The 26,615-nt window shown below is 36.8% G+C and overlaps 1 protein-coding gene and 1 pseudogene across 6 annotated transcripts in view; one reads left to right on the forward strand and one right to left on the reverse strand.

The window, feature by feature from the left end:
- The window catches only part of LOC119874670 (teneurin transmembrane protein 3), a 601,805-nt gene that overhangs the window by 189,672 nt on the left and 385,518 nt on the right, over positions 1-26,615 (reverse strand). The window lies entirely within an intron of this gene.
- LOC119874691 lies at positions 1,674-9,855 on the forward strand (annotated as a pseudogene).

The following is a 26,615-nucleotide window of genomic DNA, read 5'->3' on the forward strand; positions in this document are numbered from 1 at the left end:
GTAACTTCATGACAGCCTAGCAGCTGCTTGTTTTTATTTGATAGACACGACTTATAGCAGATAATTTTTATTTTTAAAAAAATTTTAAAAAGATTTTATTTATTTATTTGAGACAGAAAGAGAAAGAGAGGGAGAGCATGAGTGGGGAGTGGCAGAGGGAGGAGAGGGAGAAGCAGGCTCCCCACTGGGCATGGAGCCCAATGTGAGGCTTGATCCCAGGACCCTGAGATCGCGACCTGAGCTGAAAGCAGATATTTAACCAACTGAGCCACCCAGGTGCTCTTATGGCAGATAATTTTTAAAATTCACATAATATTAATGATAAATATTAGGTAGTTAAGACTTGGGTCATTTTGCTTAGCCTTTTGCCACCAAAGAACTTATAGCCCTACAGTGTCATTTAAGGCTGTCACGTCAAACCATTAACATGCAGTAATGACTTGGATCACGGAATATACTGAATAAGGTGTGTCGACCAACCATGAACGTGTTAGGAGCCATGGATGATCTCTGACAGTGGGGTAGATTTCAGTTTAAGCAACTATTATAAAACCCCAATTCCAAGCAAATGTAAGGCATGTTAATGGCACTCTGCAGGGGGAAGAAAATAAACTTTGACAACTTCTCCTAAATAGCAACTAGGCATTTATGATCATAGAGGTGAAAGGTACCATAACAACAAATGACAATAATATGGGTATTTATTTTTCAGTAGCATGTTTTCTTGAATAAGTTGCATATCTTTCTGAGCTTCATTTATCTTATAGTGTTCACTTACAGAATCTAAACGATACAGTGCCTGTCATACAGTAAGTGCTAAATAGTAACTTCTTAACAGACTCCCTTCCAGGCCAGTTGATCCTTGAACAATGGTACAGTTGACTCTTGAACAATGCAGGGGTTAGGGGCACAGACACCCTGTGCAATAAAAAACCTGAGTGTAACTTTTGACTCCCCCAGACCAATAATATAAACAGTTGATTAAAACACATTCTGTATATGTATTACATACTGTATTCTTATAAGAAATTAGAAAAAAATACTAAGAAAATCATAAGGGAAAATACATGAACACTGCACTGTATTTATTGAAAAAATATCCACGTAAAAATGGACCCACACAGTTGAAATCCATGTTGTTCAAGGACCAACTGTAATCAAGAAGCCTCATCAGCAATCAATACCAGTATCATGAGACGTAAGGACCCACAATCAAGTATGTCTGAATGGGAAATGTTTTTCCATGAGCAGGTACAAAACAAGAATCAGAAACGTCACAGGAATCAGAAATAAACTCATGTCTTGCCAGTTCCCACAGAAGAAGGAATTCCATCATACAGTTGTGAAGTCAGCCTGGGTCTCTTTTTCCCATGGAGTGTGACCACAGAATCGAGTCAAGAACTTTTAAAAAGTGGTGGTGAGGGACATCTGGCTTTTAAAAACATATCTGGTCATATTTACTGGTTTGGAACTTTTTTTTTTTAATTAAAACCAGCTTCCAGACCATTATATGCAATTCAGCCCCAGCTCCTCTCTGCTTTAGGGCCTTGGGCTGTGCTCTTTGGGTGACACAGTGGAAGTGAACTCTCAAACAGGAAAGCTGGGAGATTGAAATCTCCTTGTGTATGTGCACGTCTACATGTGTGCACATGCATGGCAGCATATGTGTACGCATGGCTGCATGTATGTTTGTGGGCATGTATGTGTGCATGTACCTCTGTACGTGGAGGGAGGCTGAAAGGTAAGTGTCAGGTGAGGGGTGAGGGGGAGACTGAGCAGGTGTCACCACAGTCACCCCAACTGCTCTGTGCCACACACACTTCCTTCACAATTCTGGCTTTCTTCCCTGGATCTCAGTTGTGGGAGCAAAGGTCCCTAGAGAAGAAATACCCTACTTCACATGGGATAGGAGTGAGGAGCTGACAGCTGTGTTGTATTAAAATAATTTTTTGCAATTTGAGTAAAGTCTGGTAACAAAAGACAAATGGGGGTGGTAGGGGTAGAAGGACAGGAGGAGAGAGAGAGAGGGAGAGAGAAAGAGAAAAAATAAAAAAGGACAAAGACATTTTTAACTTTACTGAACCCAGAGAAGTGCTGTTAGACAAAACATCTTCTAGGCAGCCATCTGCCCATGTTTTGTGTACTCCTGGACACTATCAACAGCGAGTCAAATAAAGGAATGGACTCTGGTTCTGGTCCTCTAAGAGTTTACATTCTGATACCCAGACCACATTGAACTAGACAACACTGAAAAAGAGCTGACCCACTGATTGGTGTTTAGCAAAGATAGGATGTAACAGTAAACAGAACAGCCAATAGTCTCAACCTACCAGTTGAACTTATACTTTAGGTTTAAAATGATTGAATTGGGAAGAAAGAATGGGCTAGAAACCGAGGAGAGAGAATGATTATTCAGAGCAGGTAAGCTGTCACTGTAGCTTCTCTGAGATCTGCCTGTCTCTGTAAGCTTTCTAATGTTCAATGAAGAAACAAGAGATAATATATCAATTGTTACTGAGACCCCTCCTATATATAGTTTGGACCCTGTGAAGTGCTATACCCTCAGTCTAAGATTAGACTTGAAAAATTTCAAGGCAAATACAGTGATAAGGAATTTTGCTGTGTTTCTTAGGATCTGCAAGGGGAAGAAACCAACTCCTGAAAATTTTAACCACTGGTCTGGGCTTCCCTGTGGTTGTCACAGGAGGCTGAAGCTTATACTCTTGACATAGTTATGGAACCCCAAGCTGATAATTTTGGGTTTTTTAAAAGATTTTATTTATTTATTCATAAGAGACAGAGAAAGAGGTAGAGACACAGGCAGAGGGAGAAGCAGGCTCCCTGCAGGGAGCCTGATGCAGGACTCGATCCCAGGACCCCGGGATCACACCCTGAGCTGAAGGCAGATGCTCAATCACTGAATCACCCAGGTGTCCCCCCAAGCCAATTAATTAATATTAATAGTGCCATGCTCCTTCCTGGGGCACCTGGCAGAAACAAATGCAAAACTTCTTTAGAAGCATATGCTTCAACTAAAGTCACAAAGGATTTCCACAAATAAAACACAGCTTTCAATACATTCACAGTCTAAAGTTATAAAACTTAAGAGGAAACAATCCATCTTGGGCCAAAATCTATAGAGAAAATAGACAGCAGAATTGATCTCCCCTGGATAATATAACCATCAGATAAAACTTGAGAATGTTTAAAGAAATTAAAATCATAAGAGAGCATGAGAAAAAGGAAGTTAAAAAAGTAAAATGTGTATAAATAGGAAAAATGCAGTCACTGAAATTAGAAATGTACGGGATGGTTTAGACAGTATATTAGACACAATTGTAAAGAGCACCAGTGAATTGGAAAAGAAATCTGAGGAAATCACTCAGATGGCATCAGAAAGATCAAGCATGCTTACATGTGAAAGAGCAGTTTTAAGACAAAAAAAAGAGAGGATAAAGGAGCTCAAAATATATCCAGAGAGAGTTGCAGAAGGCAAGGACAGAGCTTTCCTTAGAGTTCAACAGCTTTCTCCACATTTCTAACACCATGGTTATGGCCGTCAAATTATACAGAGCATGGACTTACTCATCTCTTGTTTCATATAAATGTTCTCTGCTATTATCTTTTATGTTATTAGATAACAGCTTTTTGGGGGGTTATATTTTATAAAAGGTAACTTCTCTTAAATGGCTGTAAACTTCTCTTTGAAGATATTCTGACTTCTATGGTTGCTTTTCAAAAGTGTGCAGCAATTTAAAACATCCCTAACTTATTTCAGTGGATGGAAACAAATGTAAATGGCTACCTGTGCTTGTTGAAATAGTTGATCTTTTAGTATTTTTAACTCTAGTAATGCCACAGATTTATCCTCTATAGTTCTTAACTTTGCACAATCATTTTCCATGGAACCATACATAATAAACCTTACCTATTATACATGCAGAAAAAATCTGGATAAAAATAACCTTTAAGGTGTCTCAATATATGTTTCAAGATACTCTTCTACTCATTTTAAAATATTTTACCTAAGAGAGTAAAGCAAAAAAGGGAAGAAGTTGTCCCAATCTGGACAATAAAGAATTGTTGACTAAAACCAATAAATACTTCTCTCTCATTATCTAATGAGCATTTGATTTTAGTGCAATTAAATTTTATTGACTTTAAACTGAATCCATGATATGATATAAATAAAGCACATAATTGTGATATGGATAAGTACAGGCTAGCAGGCAACTAAAGCTATTACAATGTAACAAATAGCTTTAAAGAATAAAAAAAGCAACTTGAATCTTCCAAATAATGCAACTTTGCTATGCTTCTCAGATAACATATCCTTTGTCACAAAGAAGATGTCTCATACAGAAGAAAGTATTATAACAGAAACAGACATAGGGTTTAGTGCTGGCTTTAACTAAACATAACCTCATATAGATCAACCAACTTCTAGGGCTCAGTTTTTCTCCTCTAAAAGATTGGTGTCTGGCGGCAGGGTGGGTTCAGCAATGAAATCTCGTGTTTTAGCTCTAAAATTCTTTCAGGTACTATATAATATTTTCTTGAAACATACTAAATTATACAATGAATATTCACAATTTAAGGTAATTAAAAGTACCATATTATCTTAAGTTATACATATAAAACATTAAAGGGACATACAGTAAAAAATTATTTATTTCAACTTAAGTATTATGAAAACACCATATTAATTCATGGCACGAATATCTTACCATATTATCTTTGTATAAATATTAAAAAGAATATTTTTATTTTTAAAAATAGCCATTCTGTCTTACATATGTTGTAACTAGTAACATCTTAAGTTACATATTGTCAAAGTCATTTTGTATCAAACTTAAATTTAGTATAGATTTCAGAATTGAAATTTCTTATGGAAACAACTAAAAAATAAAAGCCTGCATGAAACTTTCAAACTTAAAAGAAAACTAATCAGTCTCTTATGAGTTATGATGACAGTTAGAATACATTTTAAAAATTACAGTTAACCAATTTTAGAGAAAAGGGATTCAGTTTAACTCTTTTTTCTGATTTTTATTTTTTAAATATTTCAGCAACTCTAGGAAAAAGAAGTGATCAGAAAACACTCAGAAAGTATCCAGCAACACTGCCAATCTTGTTTCCCCCAAAATACTAACTTTGCCATTGACTTTTCCCCGGGCATATTATTTCATATTTGTTATCTGCAATTTATGGAGTCCATATTATTACATTGAAACAGAATAAAATTTTTTAAGTTTCCTTCCAATCACATGATGGCCTCCAGACAGTGGTGTTACCACAAACATTAAATATTATGTACATGCAAAAAACTTCAACAGAACCCACGTTCGTGGCATGTGTAATGAGGGTGATGTGTTAAGTGGAAACCATGCAACTATTCTCTTTGATTAAAAGGGAAACAGTTATAGTTTAAGCTGATATTTGCATACTTGGGTGAGTGCCCTTCTCTGTCAATAATTTTGGGATAATTTTTGGTGTGTATGCAACACTAAAAGCCTCTTCCCAATAGATGTTTTTCTGCTGCTGTAATGACTTAGCACCAACAGAAAGGATGGTACAGTGAAAAGAATGGCAAAGTGCTATAGAAATGTGGGGTACTATTGTTTAGGAGATTAATGATCTGGATTTCCCGAGGCTTTGTTGTGCCTTTTAAAATAGTAGTAAGCATGACTTCTTGAAGCTGGAAGGCTAGGACTTTTCTATAGGATGCTAATTGCCACTAGAAACCTTGCTCTCAGAATAGAGATTCAAAATAAAGCAGGTGACTAAGAAATTCTTTCACAGATTTTCTGATCTTTCCAAAATCCACAAGCATTTTCATGCCAGTTTATTAAAATTTTCCATTGAGAAGATAAATGGATTGAGAGTGGAGAAGAGTAAAACAGATCTGCTCAGGCTAGCAAAACAAAATACTATAGACTGGGTCACTTAAACATTAGAAATTTATTTTCCCACAGTTCCAGAGGCTGAGAGTCCAAGGTCAAGATCCAGCAGAGTCAGTTTCTAGTGAGGGTCGCTTCCTGGCTCCAGATAGCTGCCTTCCCTCTGTGTTCTCACTGGGCAGAGAGAACGAGCAAACTCTCTGGTATTTCTTCTTATAAAAGCACCAATCCTATCGAGCCAAGGCCTCACTCTTATCATCTCATTTAACCTTAAGTACTTCTTTAGACTTCCCATCACCAAATACAGCCACATGGGTTGGGGGCAGGGGGGTGAGAGCTTCAACATATTAATCTGGAGAGAAACCAATGTTAACATCTGGGTTTAAGCTCCCTGTCTAAAATTTAGTAACTGTGTAACTTGAGCAAATTAATTTCCTATTCTAAAGTCTGATTCCTCAGCTGTACAATGGGGTTAATAATCACTCCTGTATAGAGGATTAAAAGAGATAATGTATATTGAAGTATTTTTTATAAACTGTGAAATATTATTTTAATGTAAAGTCTTATTTTCCACACTTTCCCCACTTATTCAAATAAAGTAATACATTTTTTACCATACACACACACACCATATGTGTATATGTATGTATATATATATATAGTTTTTATTTTTTGGCCAAAGAAGATATTTATATTTGAGTATGCCCATAATTTCTTGATCTCTTTCTACAAGAAGGTCTTTATAAACATTCCATTTTCATTTCTAAACTTATAAAGGCAAACATACACCTAAATATTTTTTATAGTATCTCCTAATATCATTTAGAGTGTTTGCTGAGGATAATGTATCACTACCATAAAAGATGGAATGAGCTTACATTATTACAGAAATCATTCCTTGTGTGTGCAGGGTGGCTAAAATGTGCTTCAGTCCTGGGTAATGAACTCACACTTTCAGGTACTGAATTTGTACTCTTCGCATTTAAAGCAACACACAAGGAAATGATGCTCCCACCAACACATGTGAAAATGTAGAAATGAATGAAACAACTTTGTGTTTTATGGCATTTACTTTGAAAATCTGATTAAGATAGATGTCTTTAGCTCATAATTCTTCAATGTCACGTTGTCATAGTTCCCATCAGCAAGATGTTTTAAAGGCTTTCGATTAATATTGCATGCCAGAACTGAAATTACATCCTTTGTCGTTTAGTTCCTAATGGTGCAAGTGATATCTATCAAGTAGTGTTTTATGAAGCGTGCGTGATTTTTATTGCAGGCTGTTTTCACAAATCTTTTTCAGGTTTCAGAAAGATCGCTTAGGGTTTACAATAAATATGCCCTTCTGTTGAAAATCATGATGATTCTTAAAACTGAGGTGAAATCTGTATTATCAGAATTTACTTATCAATAAAAAAATTTTTTCTACCTGAATCTGTTGCGTTTGCACAGTCTTGAATAATATTTGCTTTTGGCCAAATATCCTACTAAATCATTTCTTATAATAGATGCAAAATATGTGCCAAATACACATCACTCACAAAACCTTCATCAATAAGCATGTGCATTATCTGCCTAGTGAGGAAAATAGGTAGTATGTGGAAATAGTATACATTATCTATTAAATGCTGACCGGGTTTGTACTGCAAAAGTATGTGTTTTTTAAATAAAATTACAAATTTATTTTTAAGAGAAATTAGTGTCCTGACATTAATTTCAAAATTTCTGAAACTCAATCATATCGTATATAATTCATTTTTCAGTGATTAAAGACCCAGAGTCATAATATAATCTTACTTATATATAAATTAGAAGGACACAAGTGAAAAAGAAATTCTTGTATTTGATAAATACATACATTGCTTTGAACATAAACGTATGTATATTCCTGGCTCTATCTTTAACATATTCTATTCTCTCGGCCTCAGTTATCTTCATCTATAAAATTATGGGGACAGATCATGATTTCTAGTATCTTTTCCCAGCTTAAAAAAAAATTGCACAATTCATAACATTTTGTGCGGGTGTGTATGGGTGTGTGCGCGCACACACACACAGTTTAACGCTTTGGTTGCTGACTTCATGTATCAAATGCTGTTATGCTTTATCACTTTGCAGTTTAGAAAATACAACTCTATTTTGGGGCTTTGGGCATTCTACAAGCCTGGTCGCTTCCACTTCTTCTGCTGTGTCACTACCATCTCTAAGGCCAAGGTGGCCCGACTCATACAGCCTCGCAGCCAACATCAGTACAGCCCAGGGCTGCAGGAGGCCTGAGGACCAGCTTAGGGCCTAAGAGCACCACAAAAAGGCTTGTTTCTGCAGACATCAAGCTTACTAAAGATGGCAATGTGCTGCTTCATAAAATGCAAATTTGATACCCAACAGCCTCCTTAATAGCCAAAGCAGCAATAGTCCAAGATGACATGACCGGTGATTGTACCATGTTCTAACCACTGGAGAGCTGATCAAACCTCCATTTCTGAAGGTCTTTGTCCCAGAATAACAGACAGATTTGAATCTGCACAGGAAAAGGTACCTCAGTTTTTGGAACAAGTCAAAGTTAGCAAAGAGATGGATAGGGCAATGCTTACAGGTAGGTGTCTTGGCCAGAATATCTCTATATACCAAAGCTCATGCTAAACGTGCTGCTGTCCTAACAGGGGCTGTGGTGGCCTCCAATTTGGCCATTACAAAACAAGATGAACCTCCTGACCCCCTCACGGCCAGGGTTATGGACATGAAATATAAATCTGAAACAAATGCAAGTGTAATCAGAGGTCTTGTTTTAGACCAAAGGTCACGGCATTCCAATGTGAAAAAAAGAGTAAAAGATTCATATATCTGCATATGTGCAATATGTCATAAGAATATGAAAGAAAGGGCAGCCCAGGGTCGCTCAGCAGTTTAGCGCCTTCAGCCCAGGGTGTGATCCTGGAGACCCGGGATCGAATCCCACGTTGGGCTCCCTGCATGGAGCCTGCTTCTCCCTCTGCCTGTCTCTGCCTCTCTCTCTCTCTCTCTCTTTCTGTGTCTCTCATGAATAAATAAATAAAATCTTAAAAAAAAGAATATGAAAGAAAAAGAAGCAAATTCTGGCTTTTTTTAAAATAAGAATTCAGAGGAGAGATAGAGAAACTAGCAAAGCTAAAAGAAAATTCATTGAAGATACAACTAAAAACATGATAGAACTGAAAAGGAAGTCTGTAGTGATTCAGAGAAAAGATCTGAGAAAAGATCTGTTATTTAATCAAAAGACAACTCACTCTTTTCCTTAGGTGCTCTCTCTCACACACAAAAAGGCATAATAGCTCTGTGCAGAGCTAAAAAGAGAAATCTAGAAAGGCTGCCTCTTGCATGTGGTGGGGTACCCCCCAATTCTTTTGATGACCTAAGTCCTGATTGTTTGGGACATGCAGATCTTGACTCTTGAGTATGCACTGGGAGAAGAGAAGTTCACCTTTATTGAGAAATGTAACAATCCTTGCTATCACATTACTGGTCAGAGGACCAAACAAGCATATCCTCACTCAAATCAAGGATACAACAAGAGATGGGTTGAGGGCTGTTAAAAATGCTATGGATGATGTCTGTGTAGGCCAGGTATTGGGGCAATGGAAGAAGGCCTGATTGTAAGTCTAGTAAAGGGCAGGGCCCAACTTGGAGTTAAGCATTTGCTAATGCATTGCTCATTATTCCCATGATTCTTGTTCGGAGCTCTGGTTTTGACTTTCCAGAGCCCTAATTAAAATTAAAGCTAAAGCAGAACATTCAGAATGAGGTCCACTTGTACGTGTGGACTAGAACACAGGTGAGCCAATGGCCATAGGAGAGGTTGGCATATGGGACAACTACTGTGTGAAGAAACAGTTTCTTCACTCCTGCACATGATTGCCGCCAACATTCTCTTGGTTGATGAGATCACACAAGCTCAATGCCTTCTCTAAAAGGTTGAACTGAAGCTCCTTGTATCATCTGAACCATGAAGATCCTACACAGTGATCTTAAGAACATAGCTATGGAATTTTTGTCCAAGCTTTTAATGATTTTCAAAGGAATTTCCTATATGAAGGAGAAAATGCTGGCACCTATTCAAATTCTTGTTTGGAGTTACAATTACAGCATATTTAAAACTGCACAGAAGTGTACATACATCAAGCAGGCCATTTTTACCAATGAACAGGATGTTTTCCTTCAGCTTCTGTGATATAAAAATACATGTTAGATAAGCATATGTGATCTAACTTGTTATCAAATATTCCTTCAAAACAAAACAAAATCATCTACTCATGATAAAACAACTGACCAAAGAAAGACATTATAAAGGACAACAGCAGTCCTTTATAGGGGTTTATTCGGATGTGTCTCCCTTGGGCTGTATCTCCAGAGTTGATGTAGGATAAAGCTGGCTACATCTCTTGAGTTAGCTGGTCTTTAGGGATCTCACAGACATGTGGCTTTTGCCAACTATATGTCTATTATAAAGGAGAATAAAAATATTAACATGAAGATCGACAGTCTTATCCAGCGTTGCCCTGCACATTCATCTTGTTTGGATAATTGCACGTTTAAAATTAGAGTCTACTTATCTGGTTCTAGACTTTAGGGAATAATGCACATGGAAAAGGTTTTTCAAATTCTAATTCCCCACGGCGGATCACTGCAATTCTCATTAATTCTATAAGGAAGAGCTTGCCTCTCTTTCAATGTTTACTTGAATTTTTTCTGCTGTATGTGGTTCACTGAAGGAATGGTAATAGTTCACTTTAAAAACATTCTCTCCATTAGCGAGAATCGATTTTCTAAAGCATTCCAACACATCCATATCCAGTCTATAACAATTCCTTTAACCCCTGCTACTCAAAAAAATTTGTGTGCTTAAAAGATAATGCTCTTCACTACAAAAAAAAAAGAAAGAAAAAGACAAAAGAACTACATATTTTTCCCTATTTTATTTTTTATTTTTTGCTAGCCATAATTAAATTACTTTACCCAGTAATTTCAGAAAGAAGTTACTGTAAATCTAAAAGGGAGTTTCTAGAGCACCTGGGTGGCTTAGTGGTTGAGCCTTTGCCTTTGACTCAGGTCATAATCCCGGGGTCCTGGGATCGGGTCCTGCCTCCGTCTCCCCGCAGGGAGCCTGCTTGCTTCTCCCTCTGCTTACGTCTCTGCCTCTCTCTCTCTGTCTCTCATGATTGAATAAATAAGGTCTTTAAAAAATTAAAAAAAAATAAAAGAGAGTTTCTAAAAATCCAGGCTTAATGTAACTTTATAGATCCTAAATGCAAAACTGGGGGGCACCGTGGGGTGGAGGGGCAGAAATCTACAGAGGAAATTTTATACTCATTAAAGTCTGTTAAATTCATTAGGCTCTGTACTCAACATACATTAATTTATTTAATCTCACAGCCACCATAAACTGTTGGTATTTAGTCCTATTTCGTAAGCAAGGAAAGAAAGTACTGAGAAATTAAGAACTCTGGCAATGGTCACAGAATATGCCTCCAAAGCTTCCCATACTAATTTATACAGGGATAATTATTTTTGTCAGTTTTGATTTAGACATGTTGTCAAGAAGAAAATGAAGATGAAATGTTAGCTTTAAGATAGTCCTGCAGACTAAGAAAACATTGGCCTTAAACAACACATTAGACCAGATGTACTTCACAGATATATACAGAACGTTCTATCCCAAAACTGCAAAATGCACTGTTCTCAGTGCATATGGAACATTCTCCAGGATACAGCACATGTTAGGCCACAAACCAAGTCTCAATAAAGTCAAGAAAACTGAAAGCATATCAAACTTCTTCTCTAACCACAATGGTATAAAGCTAAAAATCAATTACAAGAAGAAAACTGGGAAAACCACAACAATGTAAAAATTGAACATGTTGCTGAACAACCAATGGGTAAATGAAAAATCAAATAAGAAATGAACAAGTACCTAGAGACAAATGAAAAGAGATATACAACATACCAAAATTTGGGGATGCAGCAAAAGCAGTTCTAAGAGGGAAGATCATAGTAATACAGGCTTACCTCAAAAACGCAAGACAAAAAAAATCACAAATAATCTAACTTTACACATAAAAGAGCTAAGAAAAGAACAAACAAAGCGCACAGTCAATAGAAAAGAGGAAATAATAAAGATCAATGAAATTAAGACCTGGTTCTTTGAAAACCTTTAGACCAAGCAAGACAAAAAGAGACAGGGTTCTAATAAAGTCAGAAATGAAAGAGAAATTACAGCTGGCACCACAGAAATAGAAATGACCATTTGAGACTACTATGAATAATTAGACACCAACAAATTGGACAATCTAAAAGAAATTAATGCATTTCTAAAAACATAGAATCTTCCAAGATTGAGTCATGAAGAAACAGAAAAACTGAATAGACTAATTACTAGTAAAGAGATTGAATCAGTAACCAAAAACTTCCTGACAAACAAAAAGGTCTAGGACCAGATGGCTTCACCAGTAAATTTTACCAAAACAAGGAGATTTAATACCTATTCTTCTAAACTCTTCCAAAATATGGAAGAGCAAACACTTCCAAATTCATTTTCTGAGGCCAGTGTCACCCTGATATCAAAACCAGATAAGGACACCACACACACACACAAAAACAAAAAAACAAACAAAAAAAAAACAAACAAAAAAAAAAAGGAAAAGAAAAACACAGGCCAGTATCATTGATGAACATAGATAAAAATTCTCAACAAAATATTAGCAAACTTACTAAAGGATTATAGACCATGATCAAGTGGAATTTATTCTAGGAATGCAGGCTGGTTCAATATCATATCCATAGATCAATCAATGTGATGTAGTACATTAACAAAATGGGTAATAAAAGCATATGATCACCTCAATAGATACAGAAAAATATTTGATGAGATTCAACATCCATTTATGATAAAAACTCTACAAGTGGTTATAAAGGGAATATACCTCAACATAATAAATGCCACATATGACAAACCCACAGTTATCATACTACTCAACATCATACTTAATGGTAAAAATCTGAAAGCTCTCCCTGTAAGATCAGGAACAAGACAAGGATGTCCACTCTCATCATTTTTATTCAACAAAGTATTGGAATTCTAGCCACAGCAATTAGGCAAGTAAAAGAAATAAAAGGGCATTCGAATTAGTAACACTGTGACTATTTGCGGATGACATAATACTATATATGAAAATCTTTAAGATTCTACCAAAAAATGTTAGAATAAATAAATTCAGTAAAGTAGCAGGATTCAAAATCAACATTCAGGAATCTTAGCATTTATATGACTAATAATGTATTATTAGAAAGAGAAATTTTAAAAACCTCTATTTACAATTGCACCAAAAAGAATAAAATACCTAGGAATAAATTTAATGAAGGAAGTGAAAGAGACCTGTACACTGAAAACTAGAAAACACTGATGAAAGAAACTGAAGGCATAAATAAATGAATGAAAAGATATTCTGTGCTCATGATTGGAAGAATTAATATTATTAAAATGTCCATACTGCCCAAAGCAATCTACATATTCAAAGCAATTCCCATCAGAATTCTAACGGCATTTATCTCAGAATGAGAACAAATAATTCTAAAATTTTTATGGAACCATAAAAGATACTGAAGAGCCAACACAATCTTGAGAGACTACAAAACTGGAGGCACTATGTTCCCTCATTTCAAACTATACCACGAGGTTGTAGTCGTCAGAACAGTATGGTGTTGGTACAAAAATAGGTAGATCAGTGGAACGGAACTAAATGAAACCCATACATATATCAATAATTAATTTATGACAGAGGATCTAAGAACATATGATAAGAGATGGGACAGTCGCTCAATAATGGTGTTGAAAAAACTGAACAGCCATATGCAAAAGAATGACAGGTGACCTCTATCTTAACATCATACACAAAAATTAATTCAAATGGATTACAGACTTGTAAAGACCCGAAATCACAGAATTCCTAAAAGAGAATACTCAACATTGGTCTTAGCAATATTTTGTGGATCTGATTCCAAAGGCAAGGGAAACAAAATAAAAAATAAATAAATGGGATTACATCAAACTAAAAAGGTTTTCCACAGTGAAAGAAACCAACATCAAAATGAAAAGAGAGCCTACTGAATGGGAGATTTTTGCAAATCATGTATCTGACAAGGCAAGAATATCCAAAATATACACAAAATTCATATCACCCAACAACAGCAAAACAAACAACCTGTTTTAAAAATGGACAGAGAAAATAAACATTTTTCCAAATACATACTCAAGTGTTAGCAAGGATATAGAGAAAAAAGAACCCTTTTATGCTGCTGGTAGGGATGCAAATTGGTACAGACACTATAGAAAACGCATAGAGGTTCCTCAAAAAAAAAAAAGCAAAAATAGGGCAGCCCAAGTGGCTCAGAGGTTTAGCACCGCCCTCAGCCCAGGGCGTGATCCTGGAGACCCGGGACAAGTCCCACGTCAGGCTCCTTGCATGGAGCTTGCTTCTCCCTCTGCCTGTGTCTCTGCCTCTCTCTCTGTCTCTGTGTCTCTCATGAATAAATAAATAAAATCTTAAAAAACATCAAGAATAGAACTACCTAGAGGATCCAGCAATTTCACTTCTCAGTGTTTATCTGAAGAATATGAAATTCAAAAAGATATACACACCCCTATGTTCAGTGCAGCATTATTTACAGTAGCCAAGAAATAGAAGCAACCTAAATATGCATCAATGGATGAATGAATAAGGAAGATGTGGGGTGTGTGTGTGTGTCTGTCTGTCTTAATGGAATGGAATGGAATACCACTCAGCCATAAAAAAAGAATGAACTCGGGCAGCCCCGGTGGCGCAGTGGTTTAGTGCCTCCTGCAGCCTGGGGTGTGATCCTGGAGACCCGGGATCGAGTTCTGCATCAGGCTTCCTGCATGGGGCCTGCTTCTCCCTCTGCCTGTGTCTCTGCCTCTCTCTCGCTCTCTCTGAATGAATGAATAAATCTTAAAAAAAAAAAAAAAAGAACTCTTGCCATTTGCAACAACATGAATGGATCTTGAAGGTATTATGCTAAGTGAAATAAGTCAGATGGAGAAAGACAAATACAGTCTGATTTCACTTATATGTGAAATCCAAGTGAAATCTAAAAACCCAAAACAGACAAAACAAAAACCCATAGATACAGAGAACAAAATGGTAGTTTCAGGTGGGGAAGAAGGAGAAGGATGAGTGAAATGGGTGGGTGAAGAGGATCAACGCTGTGGTGGTGGAGGATAACTAGGCTGTTAGTGGTGATCACTTTGTTGGGCAGACAGATGGTGAATCAGAATGTAGAACCCCTGAAACTTATGTATTGTTATATATCAATTTTATCACCATTAAAAATAGAAGAGATTCAATTTTATTTTTATTTCAACTTATTAGAAATTTTGTTTTTTTAAGATTTTATTAATTTATTTATGAGAGAGACAGAGGGAGGCAGAGACATAGGCAGAGGGAGAAGCAGGCTCCCTGTGGGAGAGCCTGATGTGGAACTCGATCCCGGGACTCCGGGATCAAGACCTGAGTCGAAGGCAGACGTTCAACCACTGAGCCACCCAGGTGCCCCAGAAATTCAATTTTAAATGAAGAAATGCTTGCTTTATTTTGAGTCCAGATCAGAATGCAATCTAGTTAAGGCCATGGTGAAGACCACAATCCACAGTAATAGCGAAAGCATCGTTTTATTACAGGGAAACTACACAGCATTTTAAATGGGGAACACAGATTTTAAAAAATTGGATATTATTTTCAAGTTTTATAAAAAAGCTCAATACTTTTTAGTATATAGACAGTATTACGTATCATTTTTTTAATTTTCTGAAGCCAGTTCATCTCTTTCTCAGGGTGAGAAACACAAATTATTAGATTAAAAAAATATTTCTAAAAGTAATCATCCTAAAAAGAAACCAAACAAAATCTGAGATATAATTGCTTTTCTTCTTGTCCTTCTAGTACATCTTGAGGTTGGCAGGTTATTTTACAAACTCACAATAGTTGCTAATGTAAGCATAAAATATTTTTCCTAACGTGCTTAAGGGATTACCAGAGTTATCAAATCAAACAGTACTACAAAGCACAATCCCATAGGCTCGTCTTTGATTATCACCACAATTTACAGACAAATATTTGAGACGGCATTATTAAAAGTTAATGGCCTTCTGGTTTATAAAGAACTGTTAACTCTTTAACTTCTTAAGTTCATTATACACTGCCGTGCTTATATTGCAATAAGGACATCAAAATACAAAATAATATCTGCTTCCCTTATCATTTCTTATTTCTTACCTATCGTGTTAAAATACTGGGTAATCCTAATTTTTCAACCTCACGCATGTTATAAAAACAGAGTATGAGAATAGAATAGAAGTATAATTGGTATTATCAGTTTAATAATCGCTTTCCACACATCGATGCAATTAGAGGTAGCACACCTTAAATATATTGTTTGGCTTCTAAAATATTCACCAAAATCAAGTGACAAAGACAGATGAAATTAAACGCTTATTCAAGCAAATGAGAAGGTATTCTAACAAAGAATACTAATTAACTTTCAAACAACAAAGATCGTGAAATCCAAGTTACAGGTAGCACATTATCTGTACACACAAAAACGAAAAGTGACCTCAGAAACACTCTTTAAATTCAAAACTGTGCCCCACATAATTAGCAATCAAAGCTAAATCATCAGGTTTAAGCAGTAAACATTTTGCCCTCGTAAGAAGTTGTAAACCAGGTAAGTCCCACGATGAGCCTGTGATGTCTGCCAAGCCTCCATTCATGCTTGTTGCTCACAAAGACTAGCATAATGAAAACGCTTTCTGATTTCAAGGCAAGTCAGAAATATGAAGATTTATAACTGGGTAGAGCTAATGGAGCTGTCAAAAAAGAAGTTACACTCACAACGAAACGGTCACATAATGATCTGGTTTTCACCCTAATTGGGAAAAAAAAACTTCTTTGTGAAGAACCCTGCAAATGTTGTTGGTTAAAAAGAGGCTCACAACAAAAGAGGAAGGGAAAGGAAAAAAAAAAAAAAAAGACAGTGCCTGCAAGGGTTATTTCTTCAAAGAAGTACAGCTGAGGTCAGAGATAGTGTGGTGCATAAGGAGACAGTAAATTTAGTAGAGTACCTTCCTTTAAGTGCTTTATTCCCCTTTCATTTAGAATATAGAAAAGAGTCAGAGCAAGACAAAAGAGAAGGAAAAAACCAAACTTCCAAAATAGCATTACACCACATTATTAATAGTGTCGTACTAAGAGAAATGACAGCTCTCAAAAGAGTACTTTTGTCTCTACTTACTTTAATTAAACTCCCTAGGCTTTAAAGTGAATCTGAACCTTTCTTTTAAACAGGAAAAAAAAAAAAAAAAAAAAAAAAACATCAAGACTGATTAAGATTTGATTTCTGTCCTCTAATGGTCCTCAAGCATAGTTTTAACCTATTCAAAGCAACAGAAACAGCAGCAGCAAAAACAAACCTCATCATGCAATTTTCTTAAAAGAACTAAGATTTCTGGGGATCCCTGGGTGGCTCGGCGGTTTAGCGCCTGCCTTCAGCCCAGGGTGTGATCCTGGAGTCCCAGGATCGAGTCCCACATCGGGCTCCCTGCATGGAGCCTGCTTCTCCCTCTGCCTGTGTCTCTGCCTCTTTCTCTCTGTCTCTCTCATGAATAAAGAAATAAAATCTTAAAAAACAAAAAAGAACTAAGATTTCTGCCTCTGCCCCTCTGCATTCTCACAGGTAAATTAGTTCCTGGTATGTCTCCTCCTTTCTAGTGGGCTCCGATCCATTACATTTGAAATGGGGATTACAACGAAATTATACTAGTATGAGAGTTTCAATGAACTTTTCTCTGTACCAGACCACCAGAACAACTTTGCTTCAAAACAAACCAATGTGATTTTGAAACAAAATCAACGTAAAGTATGATCCCTGAAGATGAATGTAGATAGCATATCTAGATTGGGAAGGAGGAAGAGAGATTTTTGAATCTGTGGATACAATTTTTAAAATCCACTGTAGCCAACATAATGTCATTATTCTTAGCCTAACACACCTTAAAAGGAATTGTATTTATCTTCTCCATGTGCATTGCCAATCTGCACAAAACTAAAGTCATCCCGATGCTCCTTCCATACCCCTGCCCAACTCATCACCTCTTTCTCAACCATTTCACTTTTCCACTGAAATGACCACTTTCTTCTCAAACGTTTGGTGACATTTTTTGACTCTTACTCTCTTTGATTCTTTATATTCTATCATCAACAAGTTTGTTGTTAGCTGATTAAAGAGGTATCTTGATTATGTATCCTTCACTGGATTCCCATTGCCTCACTGCATCTAGACCCTTATCATCCCCCCCATCCCTCATTTATTAAATAAAAATTGTCTGCTGACTAAGAATAAACCCTATGAAAAATTGTATGCTGACATCTTTGTCTATTGACTCCACACCAGTCTATCTTGCATACAATGGGCAATTTCATTTCCATAAATGCACTCTTCTTGAATCAAAAAAAGGTTCACTGCTGCCAAACCACAAGCCCAAATTTTATTTCCCCAATAACGGTCAAGAACTGTGGAGATACAGGAGGAGAAGACAGGCTGACTGGCCTAATGGAGCTTATGGTGTTTTTGGAGATAGGATTTATATACTTGAAGCATCTAGAACACATATTTCAGGCAAGTGAAAAAAATAATTTAAGAAATTCAAAGTATGTGGAGAAAGAAAATACAGAAACCTTTGCTTTGTACTGGGGTTAGTTTGCAAGGCTTAAAGTATAGGCTAAAATTTAGATAAACCAAGAGGAGAGGCAAAGATATAGACAAGTCAACAAGGCCATCATAAAAAAAAGACCAGGAGGTGAGCAGTGACACTGGTCTGGAAAGCAAGTGAAGAGAGCGTTCTGGATAGACCAACGTGGGACTAGTTAATGACTTTAAAAATCCAAGTAGCAGAATTTTTACCTGATATAGTAAGGCTATGCAGAGGTGCTCTGCAAGAGGCTTAGTGTGGGAAAAGAAGTGGAAGGAAGATTAATCTGGGTGCTTGTCAAGAGTCCAAGGATTTGGGGACTAGCTTTTTAAATGTAGGAGCTGAATACAATCATTTGGTAATGGTTTGTTTATCCACTCCACACATACTTATTGGGCACCTACTGTAACATAAGGGATATAGTAGTTTAAAAACTTAGAGTGTAGCTATGTTGACAATGGTTTAGAAATGTTTACATGATAGGACATTTTGTTAAGATAGCCTATAGGTTGCTAAGCATTTGAGGAATTGTCAGGATAGTCAAAACTGGAAAAAAGAAGTGTATAACTTACATGCATGGTAACCCTATTAGTGTTTAAAACAGAACATATGGGGATCCCTGGGTGGCTCAGCGGTTTAGCGCCTGCCTTTGGCCCAGGGTGTGATCCTGGAGTCCCGGGATCGAGTCCTGCATCGGGCTCCCTGCATGGAGCCTGGTTCTCTCTCTACCTTTCTCTCTCTGTGTCTCTCATGAATAAATAAATAAAATCTTTAAAAACTAAATAAAAATAAAATAGAATATATTACCCAACTTACATACTTTTTTCTTCCAGATTCATTATATGCTCTATGTTGTTAATGTAGTGAGTCCATTTGATGATGACTCCAAAGCTATTTCAGAAACCATTTCCTCTGTAACCTACTGGTTAGAAATCCCCTTTAGATATTCATTCCTTCATTATAGCAATACTACAAAAGGCGGAGGGTGGGAGGTGGTCTTCATTTAAACCTTTAATACCTTTAGAAATGTCTCCCAGGCTGATATTCCATTCAATTCCAATGAATAAGACACAAACTTTTCCTTTATTGATTGATTGATTCATTCATCCAATAATTCATACAAGACATACACACTGAATACCCACAGTATTTCAGGCACCCGGCAGGTACTAGTAATTCAACGTGGAGTTGACAGATTGTTTCCTGTCCTTTTGTAGCTCTCACTGCATCTGACTCAAAGCTTTTTTTCCCTCTATACCATACTGCCCTCCAACTCTTGGGTATAAACATACAAAGCGATCAAGTATTATCTGGCAAATTATCTAAGAGATGAAATATGCTCGATTCTGAAAGACTCACACAAGGCTTTTCTAATTAAAATAATGCTTAAGTTGTCCTGAGGAATGTGTATTTTGGGCTGAGAAGGCTTCAGGATAATGGGGAAAGAAGCAAAGGCAAGAAGATGACATGGAGCACGATAAAGCCATACTGCAGACTGGCTGGGGCATAAAGGGTGCACCGGGTGCTGGGATAGGGCAGGAGAAAGGCAAATGACTTAGGAAATGAAGCTGGAAACACAGGAAGGAAAAAGATTTTGACTTGCCTTGCCTTGCATTGTATTGGCTGTAGTGTTCACCCAGTATTGTGCTAGCAACAGGGAGCTGCTGAGTGGTTTTAAGCAAATGACAAGGTCCAGATGCATGTTATGAAGATCACTCTGGCAGCACCATGGGGGATGCATGTGGGATGAGCGAGCAAGCGAGCGTGTGTGTTTTGTCTGCATGAGCGGTGAGTGAGGAAGGTTAGTAGATAGCTGCAGGATTGCACAGAGTACATAAAGCAAAGCCCTCAATGGGGATAAAGATGCAGGGCCACAGTCCAGAGATAATAAAGAGGTCGAATAAATTGATTATCTTAGCAACAGATTAAATGAAGGGTAGGGTGAAAGAGATGGATGTGCATGGAATTTTCAAAAACTCAGAAATCCTTTCATCTCCTGAAATTCCTTAAAATCACTCAATCTCATCATGCCAACCTTACTCGGCTCTCATCACTCTAATCATTCTGGAAATCAATTCACAACCGGTATATATTTCTGCTAAATTGTGGACATTAAATCTTTTTTTCTCACCAGTGCCCTGTTGTGTTTATATTGCCTCTTCTTTGAAATTGCAAAGTCTTTCTACCACTCCATGGCACTGAGGAAACCTTAACACGCGTGTATGTCTCCGTAAAGCGTATTCTTTTCTTTTTTGTCCCACAATTCAAGAGGCTTTTCCACACAAGCCACTCACATAAAAAAGAAATGAAGCAGCAGAAGGAAAAAGAATCATATGGGAAGAAAGCAATTGGAATCAATGGAAACTGAAGCCGATTTCTTAAAACTATGCTCATGATGTGGCAGCGTGGAGAGAAAGAAAAAGTGAACCAAAAAGTCTACGGAATAAATACTGAAATCTCGTAAAGTTGATTTTTTGGAAATTGTCTGAAACATCAGTCTGAGTACACTCTTACTCAAAGTTAGATTCTACTTACGGTAATGCTTTATTGCACCCTGAAAATGAAAGTAATTGAACGCAGCCTAAATTCTTGCAGAGGATGTTCAAGCCTTGGACATAATGGCTAAAAAGAAAGGAAAGCACAGAAAGTGGCTAATTTTCTACTTAGACTCTCGCTCCTAACTGCTTACTGCTCAAGTTTACAGATGAGAATTTTAGGATAGAAATTCCATGTCTGTCTTCCTTTCATACAGCAGTCTGCCTAAAAAGGGTTTCCTACTTTTCTACGTCAAACAACTTTAACTCATTTTGACTTCCCAAAATACAGAAACATGGTACCCAAGAAGTGCTTTACAGAATATTTAAAATAAATGTAACTGCATATGTATACTGTATGTATATTTGTGCAAATTAAGAAAATCATGAACACAGAAATAAACTGCAAATTAAAGCATTACAAATATATGATTTACTTTTGTTACCATTTTTTTTAGAATGGAGTAGCATATAGAACATTAAATAAAAGCTCCTGTCTTTTTTTAAAACCAGAGGTCTGCAAACTGTAAGTCTGCTTTTTGTAAATAAAGTTTCAAAAGAACAGTGTCACACCCACTTGTTTATGTTAGACTGCTTCTGCACTATAATGAATTTGAGCAGTTGCCACCTCATGCCCCCTTAAAAAGGCTAAAATATTCACCATCTGGCTCTTGAAAATTACTAACCAGTTGTATTTTTTTTTAAACTGAAATTTTGGGATAAATGTAGATTCTTAGGCAGTTTTAAGAAATAATATATAGAGAGGTATGTATATACTTCCTTTAATTTCTCCCAACACAACATCTTGCAAAATTTATACCATGACATTGATACAATTCACCTTTCCTATGCAGATTTCCCCAGCTTAAAGCCCTCTGTGTGTGTGTGTGTGTGTATGTTTCCGTTATATATCATTTTACTACATTTCTATGCTGACCAGTTTTGTTTTGTTTTGTTTTAAAGATTTTACTTATTTATTCATGAGAGATACAGAGAGAGGCAGACACAGGCAGAGGGAGAAGCAGGATCCCTGTGGGGAGCCTGATGCAGGACTTGATCCCAGGACCCCAGGATCATGACCTGAGCTGAAAGGCAGACGCTCAACCACTGAGCCACCCAGGTGTCCCTACGCTGACCACTTTTAAACATAAACCTGTTAACTGCTTCCACAACAGTAAGAACTTTTTCTTGTCCTTTGCTTATAAGGTAAAAATTACAGTTATAAAACCAAAAATTGTAGGGTTCGTGTTAGCTGGAAGTTTAGCAGAAGTTGGTGAGATAACCTGTAAAAATAGCCAGATTTCAGGCCTATCTGTAAAGTTATTTTTAAAAAAAGGAAACATATGCTCGACATCTATGAGCAGAATAAACTGTTTTACCATCTGCAATTGCATTGTAAAGATTTTCCTTTTTGAAATAAGTATTATTGATAAGTTTACCTTCTTACTACACAATCTTGTGGGGAGGAGGAAGGGTTTGCCGGGCAGTGGCAGGGTAGGGAAAGAGAAAAAAAATGAACAAAATATAACCAAATTTAAGTATGTTAATTGCTTATTTGTCAGTTAAAGCTTTATCTACACATATCATTTAAATTATTGTCAAGAAGGCAAAGACAATATATTTTAATTTGTGTTCCATCTGAGTTAAAATATACAACAGAGGGGATCCCTGGGTGGCACAGCGGTTTGGCGCCTGCCTTTGGCCCAGGGCGAGATCCTGGAGACCCGGGATCGAATCCCAGGTCGGGCTCCCGGTGCATGGAGCCTGCCTCTCCCTCTGCCTGTGTCTCTGCCTCTCTCTCTCTCTCTCTCTCTCTCTCTCTGTGACTATCATAAAAAAAAAAAAAATTAAAAAAAAAAATATATACAACAGAGGGGTGCCTGGGTGGCTCAGTCAGTTGGGCGTCTGACTCTTGGTTTCAGCTCGGGTTATGTCCTGGGGTCGTGGGATCAAGCCCTGCGTTAGGCTTTGTACTCAGTGTGGAGTCTGCTTGTCCCTCTCCCTCTGCCCTTCTCTCTCTGTCTCCTCTCTCATAAATAAATAAAATAATAAAAAATGTATACAATAGATAGCACCTATGAATGGCTCAATGAAATGCTTTAACATTTTAAATAATTCTTTATATAGTAGCTCAGAAAAATTCCTTTGCTTAAGGATGCTTCCTTCATTTCAAAAGCAAGGAACTAATGAAGCAGAAGTTTCATCAATGCAATTTAGTAGAGATGGCAATAAATAAATGCATGAAGTAATGCATATCAAATGAAAATAATCCATAAATTAAACCCTCATACTCCTTATAAGTATCCTTTCTGGAAGAAAGTGTAAAATAAATAATAAAGCTGTGGTAAATTCCATTCTGATAAGAGCAGAAATCTACATGTTAGGGGAATCATTTTGACATGACTGGTCATTGTATTTTATTATTTTTTAAAAGATTTATTTATTTATTCATGAGAGACACAGAGAGAGAGGCAGAGACACAGGCAGAGGGAGAAGCAGGCTACATGCAGGGAGCCTGATATGGGACTCGATCCCGGGTCCCCAGGATCACACCCTGGGCTGAAGGTGGCACTAAACCTCTGAGCCACCAGGGCTGCCCATGACTGGTCATTTTAAAAGACTGAAAAAAAAAATACAAAAAAACCCGGGGCACCTGGGTGGCTCAGTGGTTGAGGATCTGCCTTTGACTCAGGTCCTGATCCTGGGGTCCTGCACTGGGTTCCCTGCAGGGAGCCTGCTTCTCCCTCGGCCTACGTCTCTGCTTCTGTCTCTGTCTCTCTCATGAATAAATAAATAAAGTCTGAAAAATAATAATAGAAGATTGAAAAATGGCATATGAAAGAATATAAATATCCAGCCTCACATAAAAAATCTAAATTGCCCAGTTTATGGGACTTTGGATAAACCGAGACAAAGGCAGAAGACAGTATGTTCAAGAACTAAGTTTTTATGAATCAGAATACTTTTCCAAGCATAAATGAAAGGGCTTTTTTTTCTTTTGAGCTAAAGGCCTTTAAGAATTCTTTTTAGTTGTTGATATTTTATTGTAGTTAATTAATTTATTTTTATTTCTGAACAAGAAAACGCATGTTTTCAGCTGTATAAATTGTAATAAATCATGAGAATTCCTGCTTAAGTATAATCATTTCAATGAAGTGTGAAATATGAATCTCAATATTTTTCCTTAGCAATAAATAAAACATTATAACCTTTGGGAATGTAAAGAAGTAAAGTATAAATAAACTTTCTTTTAAATATGAAATCACACAAAAAATCCAATTCTATTATAAAGCTTCAGCACTCCATTTCCCTATATTTGTTTCTCAGCAACCCACTGCAAATCCTTGGGTAGGTCTTTAGAAATTTCAACGATACAGTGCTTGAAAGTCATAAATATCTGTGGCATTCATTCAATGTAGGAAACTAGGCTAATACACAAATATACTGGATTTTCAGTATTTCTTTTCATTTTTATTATATCCGTTTCTTTTATAAATACTTGTTTATGATGGTGTCTACAGAACTTCATCATTGTATTATTGTGATGCTTTCCCAAAAAAGGGATTCAGAGACTTAATTTCCATGTCAAAAACTTTACTTAAATATTTATTCAGAGGAATATACTTGAAAACTGACAAATTTTGACAACACTTTATAGAAATTTCTTCCAAATTAGCATTTTAAATGGATTTGATAAATTTATGTTGTCAACATCAGAAACATGTTTAGTTCACGTTACTGGCTATATTCCAAAAAATCTTATTATTCAGGTGGGTCCTTCTACTTGAATCTTAGCAATACTGATAAACAAGAACTAAGCAATATCTTTGGAATCCAGTCAACTTGGGTTTGAATCTCCAAGCCTCATTTTTCTAATGTAAAAAATGTGGATTAACAGTTACTACTCTGGAGGTTCAAGAAGAATGAAACTCAATGAGAAATCATATCTGTCACAATTTGTAACTGATAGTAGATGATCGATAAATAATAGCTTTTTAGTTACTGTTTGACCCACGCAGAATCAGCAAGCCATGCCCTGGAACAGAGGTGAACTGTATGAAGCCCCGGCTACTTCCCCTTCCCATTCCCTCATGTCCACTCTAGGTCTGTAACCCTAACAGGTATTATTACTATATTTAGCACTCTAGGCCCCCATGGAGGCCTTATAAATTTCTCAAAACCCTGAATCAGGAAGTTACCGACAATGAATTTGAGTTAGTATGTGAATTTGAGCCTCTTTATCAAACCTAGAGACAACTATCTCTAGTGTCTTTTAAATCCACTAGAAGAAGTCTCTAACTTGAATACCTTCTGGTTTTTCTACCTAGATCTCGATATACCAGTTTGGCTAAATTTAGGAAGAGTCACAAGTCACTGAGAACAGGAATACCCATGTGCAAATAAGTAGGCTTCTCCATGCTGACTGTGTTGCAAGGTCAACTCTTGTTGGAATTATTCAAAGGTATTGAGTTGCTGAAGGTACTACAAATGAAATGTAGACCTGTGCCCAAGATTAGCAGATGGTACTAGAATAAGTGACTCAGTGCACTAATCAAATATTATATTACTATCTTTGGCATTTAAATACATGCTCCACCAGATTGACAGCTATTTACATGCACCTGAAAAGACTGATTTGACAGGGAAGCAACTGTCTTTATAAGAATGTTCTCATTTAAGTTTAATTTTTAGCGTGTGGCTGTTCATAAAACATGCTGTTGTGTGTAAATCAACCACGTGCTCCTGCGTCAGTCCAAAGTCTTTAAGTTCATATCATTCCTTGGGGCGCCTGGTGGTTCAGTGGGTTAAGCGTCTGCCTTCGGCTGAGGTCATGATCCTGGGGTCCTGGGATCAAGCCCCACGTTGGGAGCTCCCTGCTCAGCAGGGAGTCTGCTTCTCCCTCTCCCTCTGTTGCTCCCCCTGCTTGTGCTTTCTGTCAAATAAATAAATAAAATCTAAAAAAAAAAAACAAATTTAAGACAGTTCATATCATTCCTAATTCCTATGTGCCAAAGCTTTGGGTTTTGGTTTGTAACAGTTTACACTTATGTCACATTGCTTGAAAATTTGCAGTCTTGTGTATTAATTATATACATAAAGGGGGGAATATGTATTCTTAAAATGCTCATACCAATGGTTTCTTACGTAGTCACTTTATAGTGAAAATTTATATTGTCTAAAACCTAGGCCACAATACCAAAATGTCTCACCAGGAAAAACCAACCAAAATAACTTGAGTTCTGGGTATTTTTCCTGACCTTCAATTTTGGAAAGACAAAACCTAGAGAAAACAAAGTACAAAGCATGACTAGGGCCTGTCCTTGTAATAATACAGATTCATCTTCAGAGTGCATGCCTTTACTCCTCGAAGACAGTAATGAACAGTTA

Source organism: Canis lupus, chromosome 16 (genome assembly GCF_011100685.1).
Source record: "Canis lupus familiaris isolate Mischka breed German Shepherd chromosome 16, alternate assembly UU_Cfam_GSD_1.0, whole genome shotgun sequence".
NCBI lineage: Eukaryota > Metazoa > Chordata > Mammalia > Carnivora > Canidae > Canis > Canis lupus.